Source organism: Aethina tumida, chromosome 4 (genome assembly GCF_024364675.1).
Source record: "Aethina tumida isolate Nest 87 chromosome 4, icAetTumi1.1, whole genome shotgun sequence".
In the NCBI taxonomy this organism is placed as follows: Eukaryota; Metazoa; Arthropoda; class Insecta; order Coleoptera; family Nitidulidae; genus Aethina; species Aethina tumida.
The window spans coordinates 20,881,544-20,893,110 of NC_065438.1; the positions used below are offsets into that span (position 1 = coordinate 20,881,544).

The window sequence follows — 11,567 nt, forward strand, 5'->3', positions numbered from 1 at the left end:
AGTCTTCTGACAACTCAAGAAGATTGCTGAAGGATGGAGTTGGTATTTCTTCATAATGTTCTACTGTTCTTGTTGCTGAACTTAATTTGAGATATGTCCATTTCAGCTTTTTGTTCCTATTGATATCTTTAATATTTACTTATAAATGTAATGCCATGTCAGCTACCAAAGAAATGATGTCCATGACACTCCAAAGAAATGATTTGCAGTACACATAGATGATTCAGTTCTTGCTGATTAAAACATTGGAGAATTATTATATTTGCTCAAAATTACTATCGTTTTCTTCATAAGACATTGATAATTTAGTCTTCTGACAACTCAAGAAGATTGCTGAAGGATGGAGTTGGTATTTCTTCATAATGTTCTACTGTTCTTGTTGCTGAACTTAATTTGAGATATGTCCATTTCAGCTTTTTGTTCCTATTAATACCTTTAATATTTACTTATAAATGTAATGTCATGTTGTCAGCTACCAAAGAAATGATGTCCATGACACACCAAAGAAATGATCTGCAGTACACATAGATGGTTCAGTTCTTGCTGATTAAAATATTGGAGAATTATTATATTTGCTCAAAATTACTATCGTTTTCTTCATCAGACATTGATAATTTAGTCTTCTGACAACTCAAGAAGATTGCTGAAGGATGGAATTGGTATTTCTTCATAATGATCTACAGTTCCTGTTGTTAATTTTATATAGAGTTATGTCAATTTGGGCTTTTTGTTCATTTTAATTCCTTTGATATTTACTTATAAATGTGATGTCATGGTGTACAAATATTTGGTTCAGTCCTTGCTGAATAAAACATGGGAGAAATATTATATTTGCTTCAAAATCACTGTTGTTCTCATCAGACGTTGATAATTTTGTCTTTTGACAGCACAAGAAGATTGCTGAAGAATGGAATTGGTATTTCTTCATATGTTCTACGGTTATTATTGTTGAATTTAGATAGAGATATGTCCATTTGGGCTTTTTGTTCCTATTAATTTCTTTAATATTTACTTATTAATATCATGGTGTCAACTACAAAATAAATGTTCTCCAAGACACAGTCTTCAGTACACATATTTGGTTCAGTTCTTTCTGATTAAAATACGGGGGAATTATTATATTTGTTCAAGGATGGAATTGGTATTTTTTCAAATGTTCTAGTTATTCTTACAATTTTGGTGAAGTTTCTGTTGAAACCAATTGAAAGATTTTTTAATATTCAATTTATTTATGCTAAAACATATATGATGTTCCTTTGATAATAACAAAATTATTGATGTTTTGGTTGGTTAACATGTATACCAAAAATGAACGCAGTATTAAAATTAGTAGTTTAACAGACTTTTTAATTAGATCATCAATCTGTCAACATTTTTGGAAAAAATTAACTCAAATACTATTAGATCTTGGTATTAGACATGGTATAGCCATTTTATTGACAATTAATTACATGTAGAACATAAAAATCCAAAAAATATACAAGATTGAAAGTAGTGAAATTTTGTTCATAGTAAATTAGAAAAGTTATAAAAATGTTCATACAGTACTTCTTTTCTTTCTCCATAAACCTATAATGACTAAGTTAAGTGAATCACTCTATACAATAAAAAATGATTTATGAAACTTTTAATACTGCTCAAAAATTACACAAAATAAAGTTATAACTTTACCCATAAAAGCTCAATAAATATGGGAAATGTAGAGGTAAATTTCTATATAATAATGTGGTCCAAAGAGGGAGATTAACCAAGGTCAGACGAATTTTAGACGAGACCAGGTATATCTGGCTAACTGGATTGGATTTCAAATATAAATTTTTATTTTGTCCTTAGAACGTGTCTATATTTACTCCTTTCATCAGATTTAAACTAAATTTAGTTAAGTTAGGTTAGGTAACAAATCAAATCTGATGACCCGCATCGAATCACAAACAAAAAACATGTCGTAATCAATCAGAAATGCACGGGGCAAGGTGCAGAACCATTAAGATTTGACACACGAAACACGTCCGCGGCAGAAATATGCAAAACATCCGAATCGAAGCGGCCAGAAAAGTGGGTTACCAGGTACCGGAGATGCATCGCATAAACAAGCGACCAATTAACATTCGGCAAGTGTCTCTTCCGAAGCCCAAATCGCACGGGGCTTGGCTCCGAACGTCGAGAACCGCCGCGTCGGGTGCGTTGACCCGTGGGCATCGGGTCAGGTGCCCACGAAGGCCATCCGCGGGTACCAACGAAAGAGAAACAAAAAAATACTGAAGAACCGAATATCGGAAAATAACGGCCCGGCATAAGTCCGGTGCCGGTAAGTGGAACGGCAAATTTTTTCCTTCCTTCTCAGGAGTCGGGCTTCGATGTTAATTAAACGCCCTTTCGGCGGCATCGAAGGTCGTAAATGTCGCGGCGAGTGGGTTTTTTCTAGTCGTTTTCGAAGGCAATCGGTACACGTCCATTGAGTCCATAAATAATGCCATGCAGATAGGCAATTCAGAGAGAGGCGCGTTTATGGAGAGCATTAAATTTCTTATTTGCGTCTTATCGTTGTTTGCACGGACCCGGTCGGCCATAAACTTCGTAGGGGCTTTCTGCGGAAAAAATGCACGTTACGTTCGGATGAAGGGGGATTTTTACAATTGTCGTCGCTGCGTTTTATTAAAGTGTGAGAACCGCGGTCTTTCTCAGGACCCGAACAAACGTTTACGTTAATCTAACCGACTTCTTTTATGGGTTCTGTTACAGTTTTTGCTTTGCGTACACGTTCGGTACGTATGGTACGATTGATCCATTGAACGATCATCGTGCAACGGCATCACGTTTGAAGTTTTCTTCAAATACAGCTGTACACTGGATGAAAAACATCGTCCACTATGGCCAGTTAGGGTCCCGTAAGTAAAACCGTTTCCGTCGCTTGGCCAATACCAATACCGACGACGATTCGACGAACCCGTTTGTTGCCGGTATGACACACTAATAACAATATTAGCCTTCTAACATTTTAACAGTCGAAGCCACGAGTGTTGGTAAACAGAAACTAACTGGACGGTCGACGTGGACTTTATCGAAATATCCGATTGGTAAATTCTACGACGTTGTTAACCCATTTACTGTAACCAGTTCTGTATCTCGTGTCTTCAGCATAAAAGTTCGATTGATCAAAGTTTGATGAAGAGCTCTAATTGAAGCAAATTGATGTTGCATCAGATAATTTTTTGTTGTCATTATACAACAACAGTTGTTCATCTTCAATAAATTTTTGTATGGTGTTATATCATTAAACGAAAGTCATTAAATCAACAATTACACAAGCCAAATTATTCAAATCTTCCACACTAATTAAATAGATAATTCAGAAGAATTTGTATTGCCTCATTGCCTCAGTTAATGGCTTAGCCACCGAGCTGTCAAAATTAATAACAAACTCACTTGCAACGTTTTATTTTTTTATTGTTGTCGCCGAGTTACCCAATGTAATTACCACCGCATTTTAATAAACATGAGGGAAAGTGTTTGAACATTCAAATGAACCAGAACCAAACATTCGAGATCATTGATCACCGGACAAACAAAACAAAGTCACCACTTTCTATCATTCCATTCCTCAATGGAGCACCTCCATGAAATTTTTTGACTCATCGTTGAACTGGATAATTAGGCTTGCAAATTTCATAATCCATTACTGTTAACTAATCTGGGTTATGGGAAAAACTAAGATATAATAAAATGGTACCGTTATCGTGGCTTCCTTAACCAAACTTAATTAAAAGATTACCATAACTTCGTTTATTGTAGTTTGTGTTTAATCATGGCGATAAAAATTCCCCATGAACAGCACCGATTCGAATGCGGATCATGCATTTTTTTATAACGTTCGTCTTGAATTTGTATTCATGAAGTGGTGCCAACAGGAAGGTGACGAGATAAAGGGAGTTCCGGTCTTCAGGTGCGGGGAGGATAGGCAGGTGAATTGATTTGGAAAATGCCCGATAAAATGAGTGTAGGTGAAATTCACCGTTATCAATCACGGTGATTTAGAAGGCTGATCGCCAGTTTCACCGGTGCATAATTTCATACGTTCCTTTTGTTCCATTCTTCTCGCTTTTACCATTATTTACCGGCTCGGCCATTACTTTCCATTTCCACATACGTACGCCCATTATTGAATATAAATCATTTGAATTATATGTAAGGGTAAACGTTGTAAATCGGTGCAGTTTCTTCTAATTGGAGCTAATCGATAGAAATCTTTAATTGGACTTTTCATTCTATTTTCTAGTTTGATGTGTGGTGTGGAAAAAATTATAATGTGGATCGATGCCAGTTAACATGGTAAAATGAGTGCGTTTTAATAACGAATTAATTGTCTGTGGTGGTGTGAAAACTGTTGAGTATTAGACTGTAACTGATATCAGTTATATTATTTAGATCAGGAAGTAAAGTAATTACGATTTATGGTGCCATCAACTCGGTACATTTTTGTATTTTAACCTTTACAACTTGCGTGAGTTATACTAATTACAAGGTGTTTTTGAAATAGGTGGACAAAGTTTAGAAGCAGTTCAATAATGAAGAAAATCTTTTATCCTGAAAAAAATATAACTTGAAATTTGAATTTTAGCTTTTTTAATATTCCTGTAAACTTTGGACCAGTCGTGTTATACAAACATGTCTAAAATTCAATGTACGAAACTTTTTCCATATTATTACAGTGGCGTAGATTCTGGGAGGTCCTCTCTTTCTCGCCTTAATTTCTACGAAACTGAATATTTCTTAAAACTATTAAACTTTTTACATTCTTTGAATAATTTGGAAGAAAAAACCTATTCTTCATTAATTTTAATTATCTCAGTCGTTTTTGAGATATTTCAGATTTAATGTTCACTTTAATATTTTTTAAACACTAAAACTGAAATATCTTAAAAACGGCTGTGATAATCAATATTAATAAAGAAACCTTTTTTCTTTCAAATTATAAAAATAATATAGAAAGCTTAATAGTTTTAAAAAATGTTCAATGGCGTACGAAATGAAGCGAGAAAGAGATGGAGACCCCCCATAATCTACTCTACTGTGATATTATGGAAAAAGTTTATTACACTGAATTGTTGGTACATATTTTAGGATGATAAATACCAAATTTAAATACTATTGGACTAAAAGACACGAAAATAGAATAAAAAAAAAACAATTTTTAAAATTTAAATTTGAGGAGCTGTATTTTTTTCAGGAAAATTAAAAAAAAAAACAAAAATTAATTTAAATTTGCTTTTACATAATAATCAATCATGAATAATTTATGTTCATTAATGAAGAAAATGTAAATAACGTTTCTCCTGAAGAAAATACAACACCCCAAATTTAAATTTTAAAAATTGTTTTATTCTTATATTTCCCTAAATTTTGATTCAATCGTGTTTAAATTCGATATGGATTATCTTAAAATACATATCTACAATCAATCAAATTCGGCTTTTCATATTCTTTAGATAATTTAGAAAAAAAGGTATCCTTGAATGAATTTGATCATTTCAGCCGTTTTTGAGATATTTCAGATTTAATGTTCACTTTAACTTTCTTCAAACATTAAATCTGAAATATCTTAAAAACGGCTGTAATAATCAATACTAATCATGAGTACCTTTTTTCTTCTACATTGTGCAAAGAATATGAAAAGCTTATTAGTTTTAAAAAATATTCAGTGGGGAGTAAAATAGGGTGAGAAAAAGAGGAACACCCCCAGAATCTACTCCACTGTAACAAAATGAAAAAAGTTTATTATAGTGAATTGTAGGTACATATTTGAAGATTATACATACCAAATTTAAACACGGTTGGACCAATATTTACAGAAATTTAATTAAAACAATTTTTGAAATATAAATTTGTTTTTTTTTTCAGGAGAAGCTTTAGAAAAAAGTATTTAGATTTTCTTCTTCATTGATCCCAAATTTTAACCAGTTATCATAAAATAACATAAACATATAGATTATTTTTATTAAAATATTAACACATTTTGTCCCGCTGTCTAAAATCTTGTTGGATTTAAGTAACATCTGTTATTACAAAATTTGATTTAAATAACAATCCAATTTTGCTATTACATAAAAATTAATGATGAACAATTTATGTCCAATAATGAAGAAAATCTAAATAAAAAAATACAGCCCCCCCAATTTAAATTTTAAAAATTGTTCTCCACTTTTTCACCCTCTTTTCTACGCCGTTGAATATTTTTTAAAACTAGTAAGTTTTTCATATTCCTTTTATAATTTAGAAAAGAATTTTGTTCTTAGTTAATTTTGATTAACGCAGCCGTTTTGGAGATATTGCAGTTTTAATGTTTATTTTAATTTTCTTCAATTAATTTATAATTAGTATTTCCTCATTATTGAACAAGTCCTAATTGCTGACAAATTTTGTACACCTATTTTAGAAATACCTTGCATAATTTTCAATATACGTGATGTCATTTCCTGAATACCAACAAGGCAATAATTTGTAATTGAAAAAAAAAAACACAATAAAAATTATTATTTATGGTGGTTGTCCATGAACCTGTGAAATATCGTGAATTTTTTACCATAATTCGGCCTTTCTAAATAAATAAATAGTGGATTTATGTTAAAATTTGGATGATTCATTGCCGCAATTTGTAGTTCCTTGATGTTCTACACCAGAAGAATTTACAATCTTAACATTCACCTCCAAAATATTATAACCAGGTAAAAAATAAACATTAAAACTAAATTCTTCTTTATGTAACAACATGACCACAACTCTTATTAAAGCACATAAAAATTTCTTAAGTAACATAAAATAGTGGTGGTGTCGGAAGATTTATAGACTGTGTCATTTTAATAGGTTATCATTTCGCCAAGATCTAATATTAAAATACTTGAATGAATATGTGCCGTTAGAAAAATAGATAAAGATCGGACTCAAACCGTGATGAATGATTCATCACGAATATTTCTTACAATATGTCAAGGTAACACTTTGAAGAAAAAAAATGGCGGCCATACTGCTCAAACATCCTTGTTAGGATTTGCAATTGTTCGACTGACACAGACACCGATTATATGATAATTTATATCATTACTTTCATTATGGATATGAGATTTATGTAAGAAAATAAATAATTAATTTTATTTGCTTTCTTCCAACAAGAAACGAAATCGTCTGTTTGGACAACGTGACTCGTTTTTCAGAAACTTGCACAACCACCTGTATTTTTTTCTCCACGAAGAACCTTTTCAATGCGAATCTTCGAAGGAAAATCACGTGTGTGACTGTTTAAAATTCCATTACGTACATATTGTCCAAGCAAACTTAAGGTGAATTATGCTAATTACATATTGTATCGGTGTCAAAGAAAAGTTGCGTCGTCCTGGAACATTTTACAAATTACGAATATAGTTTAGCCGTGACTTATTGTAATCTCAATTGACATATGCCAGGACCATGTGTTCGTCAGATTCCAACTTGTTGGTACCGTTAAATAGTCTTAAATAAAACAGTTTTAATGTTGATTTATTTTACACCGTGTTGATGTGGACCATTGGTCATGTAGTACCATTAGGAAAGTTTAAAATTTGTTGTCAATTATATTCGATTAAGATGTTTTTTTTCTAATTTAAAATTTCATTAATTCAAAGTGTTTAGAAACTTTCTTTATAAGGAAATGCTATTAATGGTATTTTATGATATATAGAAACGTAAAAAACCTATTGTTTAGTACATTATATAAATTATGCATATTTTATGAAGGCATATCTTCAATTTAAACCTAATCATCATTAATTACAAAATTATAAAAAAATTTGTTAAAACATTTATATGGATTTGCATTTAAAATGCAAGAAATATTATAAAGATAAAAATATATTTTTAACAAAATCTTATAAACCAGTAAATTAAACTTTGAGGTTTAAATTTAATCTTTTAATTAGTAACTTTAATATTTTTTATAATTTTTTTTTTTAATAGTTGAAATTATGTGTTCTAATTATAAATTCTAAATTTTAATCAGTTCTCACAATTTTTTCTCAGAAACTTCTCAGATTTTTTTATATAAATGTATATAATAAACATAATTTATGGCTTAAATATTCATTAATATTCTTACTAATTCTTTTTCAGTATATATATTTTGTCTCAAAAATATACAAAAAAATGTAGATCATTAAAGATAATCAAAACTAATTTTAATTTCGTTTTCTGATTATTTTTATAACTTATTTTTTCAATTTACAGGAACCAAATAAAAAAATTGACCAAAAAAATTAACAAAAAATATGTTTAGTATTAAAAAATAAATATTCAGAATAAAAAATATATATCTTCAAATTACATATTACTGATTATTTTTTTAATTATTTAGCAAAATTTCTATGAAATTTCAAATTATTGTAATATAGTAAAGAAATTTAAAGCAACTAAATAAAAATTAATAAATATTTTTTATAATTTTAATTAATTAAAATTAGGTATTACATGTTGTTTTCAAAATTTTAATGAGTTCTTACTAATCTTTATAATTTTAGACTATAATTTAAATGTTTATTTATGTCATAAACATAATTTTTGGCTTCAGAATAAAAAAATTCAAATCAATTAAATATTATTGTTTTTTTAATTATTCCTGAATTTTTTAACAAATTAATATAATTTTTATTTATTTTATTTAAATACATACAACATTTATATAAAATTCTTCTTATCAATAATTTAAAATTTAGGTTTCAAATTCAATTTATTAACAATTAAATACTACTAGAATATTTTTACAATATTTTTAATTAATTAAAATTGTATATTGTGTCTCCAAATTTTAATTAGTTTTTACTAACCTTTATAATTTTTCACATTTAAATTTTTTATCTCCCTAATTTTAGACAATAATTAAATTTTTTTATAAATTCATCAAGTCATAAATAAAATTTATATTTTCAGAATAAAAAAATCAATCAATTAAATATTATTAATTATTTTTTGAATTAATTCCAGATTTTTTAAAAATTTTTATTGACATTTTTATTATTTTTATCGACATTTAAGAAAATTAAAAGAAATATTAACTTGGTTTAGTTTTTCTAATATTTATATTATAAAAAATATATTTTTATTTTATTTATAATTTATAAAATTTTCTGTATTGGTTAAAATATGAATATTTTTTAAAGCCATATCTTAAATTTAATTTTAATTATCTAATTATTGAAATTATAAAGAATAATTATTAATTTTTATACAAATTTTTATATTTTATATATTTATTTTATATAAAATCAATTATTACAAAAGTATAAAAGAATGTATATAATATTATTTTATATTTGTATAATATTTTTCTTACTGATAATATAAAATTTAAAGCAAAAATTCAATTTAGTAATAATTAAGTACGCACGTAACATCTAGATTATTTTTTATAATTCTCAGTAACTTTTTTTAAATTTTAAAGAATTTTTATAAAGGAATTATAAACAAAATTTATAAATATAAAAAATCAAAATTATATATTAATTTTAGATAAAATCTCAATTACTATTAAAAATAATTAAAACTAATTTTAATTTCGTTTTATGATGTTTTATTATGTTTTTATAACTGGAAATCAGTTTTTCCGTTTACAGTAATCAAATAAAAAATTCATTAAAATAGTAATAAAATTTTATATCGAAAAATATGTTTAATATTAATAATAATTTTATTATTGTTAATATTATAATATATTTTATTTTACTAAAAATTTATATAAAATACAAGTTATATTAATACAAAAGAATTTATACAATATTAATTTAATTTTAAATTTTGTTATTATTAAATTTATTTAAAATATTCAAAAAATTAAAAGGTTTTTTTTTATAAAATGTATTGTAATATTAACAAAATATTGATACGATGTTATAAACATTTTAAAAATTATAAAATATGAAAATGATGCGGCAAACATTTTATAAAATTAATACTTTACAAATCTATTAAAATTGATTAAATAAAAAGAAATAATGTTTCTAAAAATCCAAAAAAACCTCTTATGAACTCACCGACTAAACAAGCATCCAAAGCACCACACCAAAACACACAAACGAACAAATCCCCCGCAGGAAAAATCGAGCAAATAAAAACAGAATCACTGAACGTTTGTTGACCGGACAAACAGCATCAGGACCGTGCGTAGGGTACGACCTGTCGGCAAGACCACTTCTTCGGCACTGGTTCGATACAACGCGGTGCCGAAGACAAGTTGTGGGCTAGCAAAGCGGCTACGTGCACGATGCACTTGTCTCATCGTGGTCGGACGACGATGACGATGGCGCCCAAAATACTCATCTCTTCAATCAGAACATTAATATTTTGAATTAAGCTTTAATTTAAAAATACATCTATGCATTTTGATTACAAACATTTATGTATTTTACGACCTTAAAGAAACATGTTAATTGTTACAAAACCTTCTTGGATAATCGAAAAAGTTGCACATCAGAATAATACAACAAAAACAATTTTCCACCAACGCACAGTTCCTTATCCATATTTAATTACGCCTAAACTTTTTGTGAGGAAATGATTAATACATCCTCCTCAGGTAGCACCAATTTGAGCTTCGTTAGAGGATAATTTCGTACCGAGCTAATTAATACAGAAAATAATTTTAATTAATTAATATTTAAAACAGCCTCTTTATTCCGCCATTAATTCCATAAATACATAATTTATTTATGGCCAGGGAAACGCAAATAAATCGTCGTGAAGGCATTTTTCCCGATCCCGTTAGATAATTATCCAAAACACACTCGTTAATGTTACTCCGGTGGATAAAAAGAAGCGATACCACCTCGCACATCAAGACCGTATGAATAGTAATATTTTATTGTAATACAATGAAGAATTCCATTTTTCCTGGTCGGGCACAGTTATATGCACATAGTATTAGTTACGGTAATTCCCCCTAAGTATACACGGTTGTGTTATTGTATACCATTATTTAGGCTTTCGTTCAACTAAGCACCGAATAATGCATTGGTATTAAGTCGATGATAAAACAGAGGAGGTATATTAATAACGATGGATGGTCAGCTTTCAAAGCTGCTCACCGGCTCCAAGTCCACGTATTTATTGTCTCATTTGAATTCTCAACGCTTTGCGTCTATCGACGTTCATTTTTTGTGGTGGTTAATTCCTGGGCTGACATAAACTGGCATTATGGCAGCAATCGAACTAATAATAGACTTAGGTACAAACGTCTGTAGTTATTTTATGCTTCTTATATTAGTTGATGTCATTAGAACATTCAAAATTTATCGTGGTATCTCCTAACTAATTTCTATTTATATTAAACTGCTCATCGAACCATCCCACACAATGTTAATGTTAAGATTACTCAGATTACTCTTATTGTAATCTCTTAATTATGCACCTTTCCACCTGAACAACATAATTCACGTCTCCCGTTGATATTTAATGCGGTTGATGAAAAATGTTTGGTGACCTTTCGAAAGATATTCCCATCACCGACAATAAAACGAGTCATGATTGTGTGACTTTAAAAATAATAAACG

At 28.8% G+C, this 11,567-nt stretch overlaps 1 protein-coding gene across 2 annotated transcripts in view; it reads right to left on the minus strand.

Moving 5' to 3' along the window:
• Window positions 1-10,191, minus strand: part of LOC109597877 (leucine-rich repeat and fibronectin type III domain-containing protein 1-like protein) — a 34,048-nt gene extending 23,857 nt beyond the window's left edge. For both annotated transcript variants that reach the window (XM_020013658.2, XM_020013657.2), the window contains exon 1: window positions 10,053-10,191. The gene's annotated coding sequence lies outside the window, so the exon portion shown is untranslated. The remainder of the gene's footprint in view (window positions 1-10,052) is intronic.
• Window positions 10,192-11,567: the final 1,376 nt, after the last annotated feature.